Consider the following 18842-nt stretch of genomic DNA (forward strand, 5'->3'; position numbering starts at 1 on the left):
TGGATTGGAATGTAGTCGCTGAAGACATCGACATTTTACTACATTCCAATACAAAACTGGCAAAAAGCCAGTTTTAAATTAAACATTTTAAATATTTCCAGAATATAACTCCAATTAACCATATACTTCTATTATATTTATTTAAACTATTTCAAAAAAGAGTTGCTATGTGTCAGGTTTGTCTATTAATATCTCTGCCCCTCAAATATTGAATAGTTAATGTAATTAAAAATTAAAGATCTAATAATTAATAATAATAATAACAAGCAAGCAATCTATCACTACAGTAGGTAATAAAGCAAATCAATCAATGACAGTTCATTTACAAAGCAATGTTAAATAAAGTAGTCAATAAATAGTTAAGTAATTTTGATTAATCAGGTTTGATCAGTATTTATATTAATTCTATATTTAATATGGAATCAATTGTAAATGAATATCAGAAGAGGAAAGAGAGAAATAGGAATTAGGATATACCTAGACAGATTTACATTGATTATTAAATAAGATCAGTTTTGAACTCTTAATGTTATTAAGTTAGTTAAGAACCCAATTGTCTTCTAATTAATGTATCAGTCTGACCCAATCCTAAATTAATTCAACAATGTTCCTTATTGGTCATCAAGTTGCTTATAGTTCTAATCCGTTTATATCCAAATTAATAAACCCGCTGAGCTGGTGATACTCCCTTTATTTTCAGCGTGGGGCTTCCGGTTTGCCTAGTCACCTCTAAGTCTTCTGTTCTTTCAACTTGCACAAAACTTCATATACTGTACATGCAAAAACACCACCTTGCCCTTTGCTATTCAAACAGCTCGTCCGGAATGATTCCCAAGTAGGTCTAAATCTGGTATTAGGAGGAGGGAGTCTGTGGCTGGTCTCCTATCTCCGAGCTCTGATTTCCGATCTCCAATCACCCGTCCGCCACTTCAACTCTTTCTCCTCACCCATCTTTCAAGTCCTCACTGTTCCTGATGAAATGCAATGACTGCTGCGTTGCCCCTTGGAACTCCCGATCAAATCAAATACTGTACAATCAAATCAATCCAACCAGACAGCATCAAGGGCTCCTCTCTCCTAGTCATTCTACTATTACCACCTCTCACTCCGAACCTTTCCACAAATCCGCAATCCCCATCCGTTTTAGTCCCTTATTTGGCTTATTTTGGCTGTTATTTCTCGCTTCCCTTTTAAGTGTCAGGCAGCTGCATCAGCTGTGGTCCTGAGGGTATTTCTCGCTCTCTGGGGGATCACCTTAACGCCACAGATACACAGGAAGTTCTTCTTTAAGTTGTGGAGGCTCTCCAAGCTGCAACCAAAAAAGCTCAAAAGCAGAGAACAGCCCTGGAGTTCACTGGAGGCTGCCCTGCCATGATGCGATGTCAAGTTGGAAGTAAAAAAAAAAATAATCAGGACTTTTTAAAAATGCTGCAGGATGTGGGACAAATTGTTAAAAATTGGGACTGTCCTGCCCAAAAGTGGGACATCTGGTCACCTTACCTAAAGGATCAGAGTAGAGGAATTAGAGGGGAAATATAATTTTAAAATTATGTGCTATTCTGGACACTGTCTCTCAAGTTTAGATTCCAATTTTGGAAATAAAAATGTCAAGGCTGTTCTGCATTCTCACCTATTACTTTGTCTTCTAGTTTCCATTACTGATTTTGGGATGGAAAACAATTTGATGACTAAATCAAGAGAAAAGATGAAACATCTCCAAAAGGAGGTAAGAGAAAACATTTGTTCATACGCTGTCACAGTAAATGTGTGATGGAACATATAGAAATTTTAGGCAGGTAGTTAGGTAGCTAGGTAGGGATAGATAGCTAGGATAGATAGATAGATAGCTAGGATAGATAGATAGATAGATAGATAGATAGATAGATAGATACAGACAGTCAATCAGACAGACATATAGATAGAAAGAACAGTAGGTAGTTGGAGAAACACAGATAGACAGACATACAGAATATGAATTGTGATTTCTGTTTATCCTCAGTTGACCGTTTAGGTTTTTGTTTTGACCTTTGAAATACATAGTTAGCTTGCATTAGCAACCCAAGAAAGCCAGTTTGGTATCGTGGTTAAGGCATCACCCTGCGCACGCAGAGACCGACATTCCTTGCCCCACTTTAGGCACAAAGCCAAGTGGGTGACCCTGACCCAGTCACCTTTTCTTCCCCTAGAAAGGAGGCAACACCAAACCACTTCTGAAAAATCTTGTTAGGAAAACAGCAGGAACTCATCCAACCGAGAAGAAACTGGACTTTCCTTTTTCTTTGCTTGGTTTTTTTTTGAAAATTTTTAGACCGTAATCCAAGAAGTTTCTTCAGTTTTGGAAGAATAGTAAAATGTTATTTTTTTCAGTAGTGTGAATTTCCAGGCATGTGTCAAAGATTAGATGGCAGAGATATAGTTGGTACCCCAGATTTGAAGAGGAAACAATGTTTAACATCAACCCAAGTCATTTAGAATTGTTGATAGAAAAAATAGTGTCTCTAAGCCCAGTGTGACTGATTGGGTAGTGAGGGGTAGCAAGTGGGCTGCTACGGAAATATATTCCTGACTTATGATCTATTTTGGCTTCTCTAGATTGTTCAGACAAAAGAACTTCTTAAGGAAAATAAGAAACTTTGCCAAGAAAAAAATGAAATTTGTGAAGACTTTGAGGAAAAGTTGAGGAGGTGAGAAAATTTTGGATAGCAACCCTGACTTTCTCATCGTTTCTTCAATATTTCAATTAGTTTTAATTTTAAACAAGTTTTACAATTTGAGTAAAAAAACCTAAGGGGGCTAGCTTCACTCTGCTCTTGATATTTTACAGGAAAGAAGACGAGATTCAAAAAATAATAAAAGAAAATGAAAGTCTCAGCACAAAAATTAAAAAAGATGCCATCAAGAAAGTAGAGCTCCTCCAACAAATTAATGAGTTGAAAGAAGAACTGCATAGGTGAGAAATGTTTATTTTTATTTTATTTATTTTATTTATTGGATTTATATGCCGCCCCTCTCTAAGGACTCGGGGTGGCTTACAACATATAAAAACATATACAATACAAATACAATAGCAAATCCAATTAAATTAAAACTATAGAGACAATCTAAAACCTTCAATTATATTAAAAATCAGTCATACCCATTCAAACAACAGCCATACAAACATTTGGTCGGCCAGGGGGACTGAGATCTAACTGCCCCAAGGCTGGTGGCATAAATGAAGGGGGGGCAGAGCGAATCTCCAGGGGGAGCTGATTCAGAAGCCCCCACAGAAAAGGCTCTTCACCTATGCACCACCAAACGACATTGTCTAGTTGATGGGACCTGGAGAAGGCGAACTCTGTGGGACCTCACCAATTGCTGGGATTGATGCGGCAGAAGGCGGTCCCACAAGTACCGCCAAGTACCGATGCCATGTTTGGCTTTATAGGTCATTACCAACACTAATTGTGTCCAGAAACCAATCAGCAAACAATGCAATCCACGTAGTGTTGGAGAAAGAGGGGCATGTCTAGGAATGCCCATGACCATTTGCACAGCCACATTTTGCACAATTTTAATTTTCCAAACACTCTTTCTTCAAAGGTAGCCCCATGTAGAGAGCATTGCAGTAGTTGAATCTCAAGGTGATAAAGGCATGAGCGACTGTGAGTAGAGATTCTCGGTCCAAATAAGGTCGCAACTGGTGCACCAGGCAAACGTGCCCCTTGCCACAGCTGAAAGATGATGTTCTTTCCCCCCCCCCCAGAGTAATGGACCAGCAGATGGAAGTATCCTCTGAAAGCTTTCTGGGTCCATCAGGTGCCTGGGAAGGAATCCCCTAATCAATTCCATCTCCCTGCAGAGGAGGATTGAAGCCTTGAAATCAAGCCGTAGCAGAAAATGATCTGACCATGACAAAGGCAACATATTTAAGACCCTTAATTTCAGATCATTGCTCAACTGCTCTGTGGGGAATACCATGTCTGGAGCATGCCCCCCTCATGAGTTGCACCCTAAATTACTTCGGTCAGGTCCATGGTTGCCATGGTGGCCATAAACTCCTGCACCAATCCAGAGGATTCTCTGAGCAACAGGTTAATGTCCACCAAGACAATAAGCTTGGGGAACTCCACTGCCAGCCCAGCTACCTCCTCGAGTAGCACAGGCAGGGCTGGGAGGCAGGTACATGAGCAACAAGCCCACCTGAACCCCTAGGTTCAACTTTACAAAGAGGGACTCACAACCCGTAATCTCAGGAGCAGCGAGCCTGCGTAGGCTGAAGGTCTTTTTCGCTATAATAGCCACTCATCCCACCTTCCCTGGGGTCGTGGCTGGTGCCACACCTGCAACCCAGCTGGGCACATTTCAGAGAGAGGGACTCCTCCTTCTGGGCCCAGCCAGATCTCAGTAACACATGTCAGGTCAGCCTCCTCATCTAGGAGTAAATCCTGGATGAGGGGAGCTTTATTTACAACTGACCTGGCATTGAATATCAACAGCCTGAGCCTATGGTTAGAGATTCGCTTGTCGCCAGTACCCCGAGCTAAGCTCATGGGGCCGGAACAAGGGATTGCTTTCAAGCAGCGACCTCTTGTTCCCCGAGAGCAGCCTACCCCATGTCTCCCAACATATCTGCCTCTCCCCAGCAAAACCGGGATATTCTGGCCCTTTGCCACCCTAGATATGGGCTCCTCCACTCCTCCCGCCTCTATATTGCAAGAGGGCTAATATCTCTCTGGTCCTTATATTTTACAGGAAAATGGCAATAATAGAAAAAATTACAACAGAAAAAGAAGAAATGAAAATGGATATTGAAAAAACCACATTCCAAAAAATTGAAAATATTGATAAAAATGAGGAGCTCTGCCGAGAACATTACCAATTGCAGTGGAGGTGAGAAATTTTTAGATAGCCACCAGAAACTACAGAGGAAAGGCTCGTAAGTCTTCACATAGTTCATCAAATCTTTGCACAATCCTATTAAGTTCACCCTGTCTGTATGACATTCATAATTTCATAAGGTATTTTTAATGTGTATTTAATAAAAATTGAATAAAAAGGTTGATAATTCAAGTTAAAAAAACCCTGGGGGCTAATTTCTCTCTGGTCTTCATTATTTGCAGGAACACAATGGAAATTTCAAAACTACAGAATGAAAAAGAAGAATTACAAATAAAAATTAATGAACTTTTTAAAGAAAATAAGAAACTTTGCGAAGAAAAAACTGAAATTTATAAGGAGTTTAAAGAAAACTTGAGGAGTTGTTTGCGTTTGTATCGAGGCTGGTAGACCAGTGATGGGCAACCTTTTGAGCTTATTGTGTCAAAATTCGCCAAAAAACCGAGCATAACTCGGGTGGTGTGTCACCTTGAGGAAAAAAACATAATTTTGTGCTAAAAGTGTCTGGTAACCGATTCCAGGCACTCGAAATTTCCCGTTCATAGTGGCACTCCTCTTGATTCTCCAAGCGGCACCTTTCTACATTCTCAAGCTTTGACCTCAAGTCAACAAACAAGCTTCTCCGAGTCTTATTTTCACTTTGTGGAATAGTCCCCGGACTCTTTTTTTAAAAAAAAAACTCCTGCAGGAGAGGGAGGGGCGCCCTTGCCCCAAAGACTCACTGAAACGGCGAATTCTCACGTGAATTGCAGGTTATTTCCAGAAGCCTGAGACAGATATCCTTGCAAAGGTTTGACAGAAAAAGCAAGCAAAGAGCAAACTTCAAAAGAAGGGAAATGACGGGAGGGAAGGAGGAGACGAAAGGAGGAAGGGAGGGAGCAGAGGGGAAAAGGAAGGAAGGAAGGAGAGAGAGAGAAAGAATGGTAAGAAGGAAGGAAGACAGAAAGAAAGAGGGAGAGAGAAAGAGGGAGAGAAAGAAAGGAAAGAAAGAAAGATGGTAAGAAGTTAGATAGAAAGAAAAAGAGAGAGAGATGGAAAAAATGAAGGAGGGAAGGACGGAAGAGAGAATGAAAGAGAAAAAAAGAAGTAAGGAAGGAAAGAAAGAAAAAGAAGGAAGGAAGGAAGGAGAGAGAGAAAAAAAGAAAGGTAAGAAGGAAGGAAGATAGAAAGAAACAAAGTGGGAGAGAGAGAAAGAGAGAGAAACAAAGGAAAGAAAGAAAGATGGTAGGAAGACAGAAAGAAAGAGACAGAGAGAGAAGGAAGGAGAGAGAGAGAAAGAAAGAGAAAAAGAGAGAATGAAAGAAAGAAAAAAGAAGAAAGAAAGAAAGATCCCATGGGCTTTGAAAAGGGGGGGCACGTCAAAGGGCAGCCCAGCCTCTCTCTTTCCGGTGAGAAGCGGGAATAGCCCAAGGAGCAAGGCCCTCTCCAGCCTGTGCCCAGCTGAAGCTGCGGGAAGAAAGCAAAGGCTGCTCCGCCAGTTGCCTCCGTTGCCCAATTCCTGGCATAGAAAATCGAACAGAGGGAGGGGGAGCTTCATCCGGAAGAGCGAATGGAAGAGCTACGGGAACGTCCCCCACACACACGCGGGCGCCCCAAATCCCTCCATGTTTGAAATTTCTGAACCGCAGTTGGTTCGAAGATTTAAAATCCGGTCGAGGTCGACCTGGATTTCGAGAAGTCCCACGTTTTGTGCAACATCTGACGGCCCTCTTTCACCTACCCACCCCCAAACATTGGGAAGCTGCGCGTTCCCCGTAATGTCTGATGGTGGAGACTTAACGATCCTCGAGAGACAGTAAGACAAAAGGCGGCGACTTCGTTCTTAGAAGACCCATTTTCTGCACGAGCGATGAATGGGATCGTAATGCCATCTGCTGGACAAACCGCAGTATTGCTCCCTCGGAAACGAGTAGAAAAACCCCTTCGGCCCAGCTCCGTTCCCGGAAGGGGCTCTTTGGAAGGAACAGGTTTCATTGTAATGGAAAGAATCGGCTCACTCAATGAAAGAGAACACGAAGCGACGATATTTCTTCCTCTGGAAAAATGGACACCTGACTTCCTTAGTGGCCGCATGTCACTGAAAATGGCTACGCGTGTCAGTGCTGACACGCGTGTCATAGGTTCGCCATCACTGGTGTAGACGCTCCGCTGAACTCTGAATGCTCCTCAAATGAAAAACATAAACTTTGGATTTTAAACCCCATTGAACCTCTTGGAGTCTCAAATAAACTGGACTAAGTAAAAAGCTAAAACTTTGGAACCTGGAAGCTAGGAGCCAGATGCGTCCGATAGCAGAAGCTTTGTTTAAGGGAAACATTCGTTTCAGCTGGCAATATCCGGCAATTATAATGGTCTTTCGAGAGGGGAAAATGTACCGAGCAAAGTCGTTGGAGGAAGGGAAGGAAATGCTGGGAAAACTTGGTTTGAATCCGGATTTAAAGCAACAGGCAGAAAAAGCAACAGAGGCGATTGAAGAGGGGGGTGCAAGAGGAGGAGAGGGGGTTAAAAATCTTTTTGAACTTTTGCAATCAACATTCCCCATTAAGGAGTTCTAATTGAAAAGGCAAGCTCTTTTGGAGAAAGAGAAAGAAGCACCAGATTCTTCCAAAATGGAGGCAAGAGTTACGAGGCAAAAAAAGAAATGAAATGTTTGTAAAATATTTTTGTTTTGATTGTTTTATATATTAAGAAAAAGGTTAAGGTTTGGTCCTGATTTAATTTAATATTTGTTTTAATTTTAATCAAATTAAGGGAGACTTGGGGAGGGGAGTGTGGGGTTTTATTTCCTTTTTTAAAGAAAGGGTGTTAGGGGGAGAGCAACAGTTTTGGTGGAATCGTGCCCCCAGTGGTGCCTGATCAAAACAGCGGATTTCCCCCCCACTTTTCTCTCATTGTGAGAGAAATTCGGGGGGAGGCACCTGGGTGGGAAGATTCTTTTATAAAAAGGAAGAATTTAATAGAACTCTGGGTTACAGGAGGGGAAAACGTTAAATGGAAATACTATGAGTGATCGAACAATTATGGCATTAAATATAAACGGTCTTGCATCGCCTCTAAAAAGGCACAGACTATTGAAATTAGCGAAAGAAAATCATGTCAATTTTTTATTTCTTACTGAAACCCATAAGGGACGGAAAAGAACGGATAAACTGATTGACAGTAATGAATGGAAAGGTATTTTCGAATCTAGAGGAAAAATAAACAGTAGGGGGGTAGCTATATTAATAAATGAAAGGAACCCATTTCAGGTGATACAAACAAAAGGGGACAAAGAAGGAAGATTATTATTTGTAAAAGGAAAAATAAACCAAATTACAATAACACTTGCGGTAATATATGCTCCAAATGTAAATGCTAACCAATTTAGTATGAATGCAAAACGTAAATTGGATTTATTTTCAGAAGGGATGGTGATATATGCTGGGGATTTCAATGTAGAAATAATGGCTAACAACAAAGAAAAGAAACAACTAAATTTAAATAGGTTAAATATGACAGACCTACATGCTGATAATTTAAATAGAGGAACATATTATTCTGTAAGACATAATAAGTTTAGTTGTATTGACTATATATTTATGAATAAAACAGGAAATATTCAAATAAAAAAAGCAGAAATTAAGAGTAATTGGATATCTGACCATGCACCCATAACAGCAGTTATAAAAATAGACTCCATTAGTAGACAAAGAATTTGGAGATATAACACAATTGTTTCAGTAAGTGAAAAAAATAGGGGGGAAATTCAGAGAGATATTCAGGAATTTTATAATATAAATGAAAATGGTGAAATGAGGCAATCAGTTATCTGGGACACGAAGAAAGCAGTTATTAGGGGTAATTTAATCAGTATGGAGTCTTATATTTAAAAAAGTTGGGGAATGGAAAGGGAAAAAAGAATAAGGGAAATAGAATTAATAAGAGAAGATTTAAGAATAACAAGAAATAAAGAATGGAATGATTTGTTAAAACTTACAAAGACATTTGGAGAGATTGTATAATAATGTCCTCACAACATTAGATGTTCCACAAACATGGAAGAACTCCAAAATTGTAACAATTCCTAAACCAGATCGAGATTTAAAAGAACCCGGTTCCTACTGCCCAATTAGTCTACTAAATCAAGATTATAAAATTTTGATGAAAATTTTAGCAAACAGATTGGAAAATATACTACCAAGAATAATTGGAAAGGATCAGTATGGATTTATAAAAGGAAGAAGAATATATGAACCTATTAGAAATATAGTGAATGTGCTGCACCATGCTACTAGAACTAAAAGGAAAATGGGACTATTAAAGTTAGATGTTTATAAAGCTTTTGACAAAATAAATCATGACTATTTATTTCAATTATGTAATAGCCTGAATATGGGGAAACATTTTGTCAAGTAATAAAAGAAATATATAAGGAAAATATAGCCTATGTTAGAGTGAATGGAAATAGAACGGAGAAGATAGAAATAAATAATGGAACCAAGCAAGGATGCCCCCTATCCCTGATGCTTTTCGTGATGGCAATTGAAACATTAGCTAATAAAATTAGAAAAGACAAACAATGGAAGGGATATCAAATAGGGAATATGGAATTAAAATTAAATCTATTTGCAGATGATGCTATAATAATTACAGAGACACCAGTAGATATGATTAAGAGAATGATTGTAATACTTCAGGAATTTAAAGACCAATCAGGGTTAAAAATAAATATGGAAAAATCAGAAATTATTTGTTTAAATACCGAGCCTAAAGAACAAATTGAAATACGGAAGGTATCAGGTTTAAAACGGGGGAATAAGAAAATGAAATATTTAGGAGTTTGATTATTAAAGAACCCAGAAAATATGGTGGAATTTAATTATAATTTAATATGGAAACAAATTCAGAAACAAATTAAGAATTGGGGAAATAAAAATTTGAGAAGATTGACTAGAGTAAGAGCATTAAAAATGATGATTATCTCAAAAATGTTATACATTTTACAGGTAATGCATGGAACCATCCCAATAAGGAAATTAAAAGAATGGGATACTAAATTAAATGCTTGGATAGAAGGTAATAAAAGACCAAGAATTTTTTTAAAAAGGCTGATAGCCACGGAAGGCGAGGGAGGTTGGGGAAATCCATGTTTGGAGTATTACAGGGATGCATATCAAATAGATAGATTAATTGAATTACAATTATTAGAAGAGAAACCATGAGTAGAATTAGAGAAAGGAATTAATGACATTAAGAATCAAGAATTATTATTTAGGAAATGGAACAAGATAGAAATAAATAGATTAATAGATCCAACTAAAGCGATTATAGAAAGTTGGATGAAATGGCAAGGCAAATTAAAAATGACAAATTCTAAATTAGCGACGCTGCATGTGATAAATATAAAGAAAGAAAGTAACCTCACAAAGATAATATGGAAATTAAAGGAAAAAGGTATACAGAGAATTGAACAGTTATATGAACAGGATGGAAGGATCAATAGAAATGAAATAGAGAGATGCCTTGGACAACAAAATTGGTTACAAGTTAACTCAATAAGTACGTATTTAAGTAAAAGGGAAAATAAAGAAATATTCCTCAAACAAGAAACAAATTTAGAGAAGATATTAAGGGAAAAGAGTAAGAATATAAAAGCTGGCTTTCCGGCAAAGCAGCGTGCTTTTCAAATGCGCTGCTTTCCTGCAACTGTTTCCTGGGCGGGGGGGGGGAGGCCACTCCCCCACCCAGGAAAGAGGTGCAGGAAAGCAGCGTGTTTAAAAGGCACGCTGCTTTCCTGGAAAGCTCGCTTTCCTGGCCGGCACAGGGCTTTCCCGCCACTCCCCCCCGAAAACACAACGGAGACAGGCAGGGCGAAGCGGCGTCATGAGGCTCAAGCAGGCAGCCTCCGCGCTTTTCTTGGAAGAGGAGGAGAGGGGGCGGATCGGGCGAGCAGGGGCAGCACCAAGAGGCCAGGGGCACGCGGGGGCGGGAGGCACGATGGGGAGGCAGGGGAGGCCGGGGAGGCCGCGGCTCCCTTTCCTTCTACTGTTGGCGCCTCTCCATCCCCGCCCCCCCCGGCAGGCTGGCAGGGGGATGGGGAGCGTGCGCCCATGGAAAAGGGTGTGCGGGGGTATTTTGGGGCGCGCGCATGCTCACGCGTGCAGCTTACGGGGAACGGTGCCTTCTTCCCCACTTTCCTCCCTCACTTCCTTTTGCTTTCAGAGTGAGAGGGAAAACCAAATAAAAACAGGAAGGAGGCAAGGACAGAAAATGGTGCATGGCTGCAAAACAGGAGAAGGGCATTTTTCAGCCACTTTCTGGGACTGAAAAGTTGAGGGGACCCAAGCAGGGGCGGGTTCTAACTTATCTTGCCACTGGTTCGCTTCCTCGAGATGGTGACTGCATACACAGTGCTGGAAACTGGGCTTCTCCACATGCTCAGAAGAAAATAAAAATAAAAAATAAAACGAGGGCTGTGCCCATGGACCGACACTGACCAATCCGGTTCATTAACATCATCATGACATCACCAGTGGGTCGCTATCGGTTTGGGTGAACTGGTCCAAGCTAGGAGGGACCCATCCCTGCTCTGGACTCACAACTGCTGCTGGAGGAGCAATTGTTTATCTGTGGCTAGCTGGCTTGGCACAGAGTCACCTCCTCCCATTTGTTCATGGTCCCTCACTACTTGGTCCCTTCATAATTGCACTCATGTAATGGGCTGTATATCGAGTCTTCCTTTGGCTATCATGCTGCATGGACTTTTGGGTTTTTTCTCAGGTTTAAAATAAGGTCGTCACTTTTCAAACCATGAATAGCACAGAGCCAGGATACTTGCAAGGCCTCTCTCTGTCTGAGACAGATAAGAATGGGTGTCTCCGGGTCCCCTCGCTTAGACGTCACCCAGTGAGACCATAGCTGCCCCTGCCAAGTGGTAAGAGGATTTTCTATGACATTCAGCATCCCCCCTTCATCCCCTTATTGGGTGAAATGGACTCGTCAAACAGTTGGTTCTTCCTCTAACGTATGGGGTAAGTTGAGACTAGAGTTCAGAAGGTGTGGAGGGAGAATGGTTTTGTTGGTATGATACGCTGCACGGTTTGTGATTACTATCATTTTGTTGGCTTTTATATTTTATTCTTAAGCACTGACCCGCCCAGGAATGTTGGGCATAAGATGGGTGTCCACATTTGTCTCCTAAATAAAAAGAAGGGATTACTATGGTGTGATCTGCTGCCCAAGAACAAAATCAAGCCGATCCCAATGAATGAGGAATTTGCATTCAGCTGACTAGGAAGGGAACGGGGAATAAATCTCTTTGATTGAAACAGTTTGAGTGTAACAGAAGATGGAGGCAGTTGGGAACTTCTGGGACCTCACATCATTCAGGCAATCCAACCCTGATGTGACCTGACTTAGATCCTCCAGAGATATTTTCCCTCAACAATGTGGCTGTTGGGAGGGACTATGCAGATTCCCTCCTACTTGGCATGATCACCTCAGTTGTGGGCTTTTCCCTTGGGAGCAAAGAAAAAAGAAGTTGGAGGACAACACACAGTAAGGACTGAAGTCTCACTTTCTGGCATTGCCATTTTGCCAGCTATGAACAAGCTTGAAGAACAGAAATTATCAGGGCAAAGCAAAGGAATGATTACCCAGAGGGAGAGACCTTTTTGTGGTGTTCTTAGAAAAGACTAGTATGGAGGCATTTTTAAAAATAATAAATGATAAACTATTAAAACCTGTTTGAATATTTTTCACTTTCAACTCCTTGTCATCTTCCTGGCTCAGGAAACAGATCTCCACTCCACATTCTCAAATTCATCTCTGCATCACTAGGAATAGGATGGGCAGGAACTGCTACAAAACCCTCCAGTCCAGCACCTGAATTTCCAGGGTTTTTTCCTGAGTTTAGTCATTGATGTCAATGATGGTAGAGGTGGCTGCTATGTTCCCAGGACCCCTTCTGCTAGCACAACTCTCTGAAGTGGTGATGTTATAGACCAAAATATTTGATTCCTTACCTCTGGTTGTTGGTCTTGATGCTTGTCTAGAATTTCCCCCAAGGCCCAAACAGAATGATTGGGGGGGGGGAGGTTCCCACCTCTGACAGAGTGCACTATTTTATGGTGCTGAAAAGTTGCCCCAAGAAATCTCTTTGGATTTGCGCAGAGGAAAGTTCTTTCTTAAGATCAGGTATGGGGTTACGGAGGCTCGCAGCTGGCAACTGACTGCGCGTTAGTCACAAAATAAATAAATAAAATAAAATAAATAAATCCAATTGAGAGAAAAAACCTCGGACAAGAAACTTGAAAACAACTTTTTCTCCTTGGTGAGACAACCTAGATTCAATTCAGGATGACCCTTTTATTGAAAGCAGACACAGAAATGCAGGCTTCTACGATGCTACATTTCACATGGGTCTGTTACACCAATTCAAATTCATAACGTATTAAGCGTACAAAATATAACCAATAAAAATCACACAACCTGGGCTACATTTCAAAGTGCTGATTCATGAGAAAAAGAAAGCGAGAGCGAGAGAAAGGTCCCATCAGCCCACCTCGTGATATATAACATTTGCACTTTTCTTAGGCTAGCAGCAAAGAAGGCAAGACAAGAGTGCTGGGAAGGAAAATGTTGCTAGAGAAACTGGGTCATCATACGTGTCATGCTCAAGGTCTATGCTTTTCGCACGCACATTCCAAGACACTAGTTAGCACGTTCCCACAATCAGGAATTCCTTTGACCTGCTTGAGCTCTTTTCCCCATGCAGGTAGGTAGGAAAATTTCAATTGTGGGATGAAATCCTGTCAGCTTTTAAATGGATCCTACTGATCTTTTTAGAAAAACCTTCGATGAAATGTTGTTTTGAGGGGTGGGATCAGATGCAGTTGTCCTTCTTCCTACATAAGGTAACTGGCATCCTGACAAACACATTCCTTGCTATAGTTAAAGTTAATTTGACTTTCCTTTGAAAAAAAGGGGAAATTTTTCCAGATTTATCCTGATCTGAAAATGCCCAGCATAATCGCCAGCACATTTTTGGGGCCCTGCCCATCTGCTCTGTGCACAGGATTAATTGCCATTGTTTTGGGGTAGGACTAACTTTTCTTCCAGGGTCTCTGGTGGAGAAGGGATGTCCCAACTGCGTGAGATCTAGCCCCACCTGGCTGGCTCTTTAAGACCAAGAAAGCGGCCCTCTTGCAGATCTAAATTGGGGTCCCCAACGAGATGAATTCTGTTTTAGCTCAGGGGTTGGAGAGAATCCGCCCAATGGAACAAGGCAGAAATGGACCTTTTTGGGGCCTTTTGGTAAGAATCTGCCTTCAAACTACTGAGTGCCACAAGATCCATCCAGGATGTGCCTTTGACTAGATTGACACAGCCACCTCACCTTCCAGCTGATAGGCCATCAGAAGTCGGGGCAGATCCGAACTCAAACTTGGTATCTCTGAATCCCACTCACTTTCACGAGGGATCCCTCAACCTCTCACTCCTGGTTTCCACCAGAGAGCTCCTAGCAGCATTGCCAGCAGTGTCTTTCCTACAGAGAAATCATCCAGGCCACTGATTGTCCATGGGGAAGACCGGGGCACCCCCATACTTGCTTGGCATGCTGGGAAGATATCTTAAAGACAAGATTCCATTCTGAGCACCCAATTTTTCCCAAAATCATTGGATCAAGTGGAAAAGAAGCCTTAAAGGAGGGCTCTTTAAACTTAGCAACTTTAAGACTGGAGTCCCCCTGGACGTTGCGCACAGGAATTGTCACGACTTTCAGCCGGTCCTGGGGCTGCTATTGATGCGCAGTGGCAACCCATCCCTGAGTACAGGGTCTCCAACCTTGGCAACTTTTAAGACTTGTGGACTTAAACTCCTAGAACTCCTCAGTCAATTTCAACTCTGGGAGTTAAAGTCTGCAAGTCTTAAAGTTGCCAAGGTTGGAAACTTCTGGTCTAGTATAGCTGTTGGCGGTTAGGCTAACTCTAATGTTCCCCTCCCCTTCTCTGTCTTTGTCTGTCTCTTTCTTTCTCTCTCTCTCTCTCTCTCTCTCACACACACACAAAAAATCACAAATTGTACAGTAGAATTTTAATAACTAATAAATCTAACTGGCGAGCATAGTTATGTCCTTCTTCCACATCTGCAGGAATCCCAAAGTTTCTCTTCCTAGCTAGTAATTTAGTGAGAAGGAGATAGATGCAGTGATGGGCTACCAAAATTTTTACTACCACACTGTGGTTGTGGCTTATGCATTTTGTTTCAACATCTTTCAGTGCAAATTGGGTATTCTGGGGGTGGAGTTCCATTTTTGCTACCCCACTGCCTCCCACCCCCCGTCCGGGCAGTAGCCCACCCCTGATTATCTACTACATAAAGTGTATGTACACACACGCACACACAGCTCTTCTAAAATTATACCCATTCAACCTCATTTATTGTGACAGAAAAAACATACCCAGAGCCCAGAAGGGAAAAAAGAAAAGAAAAAAAATCAAAATTTTGCTACCAGTACTGAGTACCTGACCATACCCGTAGGAGCCCATCACTGGAGATAGGTGAACATTATTACAGGTAATCCTCAACTTGTTACAGTTTGTTTAGTGATCCTATGGAAAGCTAGCACACAACCCTGTCTTAGAAGAATGAAATATTTGGAGAAATATTTAAAAGGTAGAATATTATATTTCCCTAAAGGAGAAACATGCTCTTGGAAAACAGCCCCCACCTTTCTTAATAGCCCCAGCAGGACTGGACCAGCCTATCTACAAGACAAAAGACCTTCAGCCTCAGTGATGCGATTAGCCCTCAGGAAAGATCTAAACCAGGGCAAAATCATTCAGCCGCAATAGGAGAAGCCCCTTCATTTCATTAGCAAGCTTCAACCATGCCTGAGACTCAGATAACTTACAAAGTTAACTATGACTGCTGCATAACCTGGGAGTCTGACAAGCCAACAGAATACATTTCTTGCACAGGAACAGGAAGCTTAAGGGCCAGGCCCAAGAGAGGGTATAAATACCTCAATCTCTCTCCTCCATATGTTGCCCAGGACCTCAAACCCATGTGGTCCTGTCCACCAATAAACCATCTTTACAATCAGCCTTAAAAAAGGCATTACATAATTTATCGTACGTTTGCTTATTTTGACTATACATGTCTTGAAGTACAGAACAACGCAAACCGAGAGAACATAACCCTAATCCTCGCCCAAGTCAGTTCTTTCTTAGTATGTGTTTGCGGCCTGTAACAACAGCGGTTAAGTTCTCTCTTAATATTTAAACAATATAGTGACAGTCTATCTATCTTTCATGCTTGTTCAGAAAAAGAGAGATTTCCCTCAAGCGAGCGGGCATGTATATCGCCTCGCCTAAATTTCTTCCTGATTTGTTGAGAGGTTCAAAAAAAAATCAGGGGCAAATTTAGTTTTTTTAGTTGTAACTGAATTTGAATTATTTGGATTTTGTTATACTGTATATTGTCTTTTTTATATGTTGTAAACTGCTCTGAGTCCTCAGAGAGGGGCGGCGTATAAATCCAATAAACTTAAACTTAAATTGCTATTACCGTCCGCTGCTACTGGTGTGCTGCGTATGCAGCTTTGGTTGTCTTGTGTATGTGTTATGTGTGCATGTCCCCAGCATGTTTTTGCTTCTGTACATGCACAGAAAGCAAAATGCGGTGAATTCTTGTGAGGAGACACTCTGAGTCTCCGGAGAGACGGCATACAAATCTAAATAATAATAATAATAATAATAATAATAATAATAATAATAATAATGATGATGATGATGATGATGATGATGATGTCTGAGGGAGGGAAAAACACCTTTCCCTCTGGAGGCAGGAAATGGCCTGTTTCACAACTTCTGGTGGGCCCAATAAGCTCTTGTTTCACGCCCCAGGCTCCAAAGGCTTCCCTGGAACCGGGGAAGGGTAAAAATGCCTCCCCATCCCCCAGGAGACTCTCTGGAAGCCAAAAACACCCTCCCAAAGCCTCTGTGTGAGCCAAAAATCAGCTGGCCAGCATACACCTGCATGTTGGAGCTCACATGCCAGCAAATATGGCTCCGCATGCCACTTGTGAAACCCATGTCATAGGTTCGCCATCACTGCCTTAGACTGTCTACAGTCGACCTCACCGCATTCCTTAGAGGTCTATAAGGGGGCGTGCATAAGCACACCATCGTGTCTACCATCCTTGTCTTACTGTCCTATTGTCCAAATTTACCTGTACCTACTTTGCTTTTGTTTATATTTATACCAATACCTGCTATCTTGTATGTTTAGACAAATAAATAAATAAACATCTGGAAGACAGCAGTTCGGGAAATGCTGGGCTTGATCGTGATTGTGAATCTTGGGGATCTCTTTTGCACTAAGCTGATGCACAATTGCGATGTGCACACACCTGTTCCACTGTCCTTTCACAGAATAATAATAATAATAATAATAATAATTATTATTATTATTATTATTAATTTATTTATTTATAATGCCCTTTTAACAAGGGGAATGACAGCAAGCCATATACAACTAACAAGGACAGGCAGTAGGCAATACACACACTTAGCTGAAACACAACTAATAAAACCACAAAACTTATTAAAAACATTCCCAACCTCTCCAATTTCTTCCCCTCTTGCTGATCCCCAGAACAAGGCTGTTTCAATCTGTTGAATCAAAGAGGAATGTCTTTAGTGCCGTGGTGAGTGAGGCTACTCAGGGGCTTCTCAGCTCAGGATATTTTATCTCCCAGTATTACTGGCAGGAAAACATTTCTCTACCCCTCCCCCAAGACTAGATCTACCATATTTGGGCTGTAAAAAGTTTAATTTAATTTAATTTAATTTAATTTAATTTAATTTAATTTAATTTAACTTAATTTATTTATAAGCCGCCCAACTCCTTCGGGACTCTGGGAAGTATACAGCAATTTAAAACAATATAATAACAATTTAAAACCCCAAGAAAATAAATCATTCATCCTTTTAGCCGGAGCTAGATGGTATAACTCATCGGCCACAGGCCTGCAGGCAAAGCCAAGTTTTCACAGCCTTCAGGAAAGCCAAGAAGGTGGGAACAGTGCGGATCACAGGGGTCAATTGATTCCAGAGAGTGGTCACTAGATGGCAGCAAAGAGACCTTTTAGTATCTTGCTATTTTGTGGGTCTATCAAAAAAAAAGTTTATTGAATGATCATAACATTAAGGAAAAGTGGTTGAAGTCTTGATAATAATAATAATAATAATAATAATAATTTATTAGATTTGTATGCCGCCCCTCTCCGAAGACTCATGGCGGCTCACAACAATAATAAAAAAAACAATATTATAGCGAAACTTTAGTATTTTTATTTAATATTTAGGTAAGGATTATTTTGCCTTTACGTCTGCAACAAAACAAGCAGCAAAGAGAACTGAGCTATATCTGACTGCAGAAATCTAGATTGACTACTAGATGATAGCAGAGAAATGTGAAAAGATTACTGTATTTTGTCCTGCCATGTGGATGATTACAGACCAGCTTACCTAATCTTAAACAAAGTAAGGGTGGGAATGATTTTGCTCCCTGTAAAAAAGACTGCTCTTCGCTGATTTAAGAGATTTTGGTAATTAGATTGAGAACTATTGTGATTTTAAAACTGGTTCATGGAATTTGGACAGTGACAGTAGTGGATGTGAAAAAGTCAGAAGTGTCCATACACATAGTGAAGACAGAACAAGCAACTGCCCTGAAGATCACAAATCTCTCTCTTGCTGTGCCTTCAACAAATTTGACTGCATGGATATATTAGCTGCAAAAATCCAGATCACCACAAGGCATCACAAGAGTTACAGAAAACCCAAGCTTTTTGTACTACCAAATAGCCGTCTTGATATTTGCAGCCTAAATATGATTCTTGAAACACAGGATGTCCTTATGAGGCAAAATGGAAGAGCAGAGCAAAAGGAAGGAAGAAGCCAGCCAACCAGCCAGAA

The sequence above is a fragment of the Erythrolamprus reginae genome, chromosome 3, assembly GCF_031021105.1.
Source record: "Erythrolamprus reginae isolate rEryReg1 chromosome 3, rEryReg1.hap1, whole genome shotgun sequence".
NCBI lineage: Eukaryota > Metazoa > Chordata > Lepidosauria > Squamata > Dipsadidae > Erythrolamprus > Erythrolamprus reginae.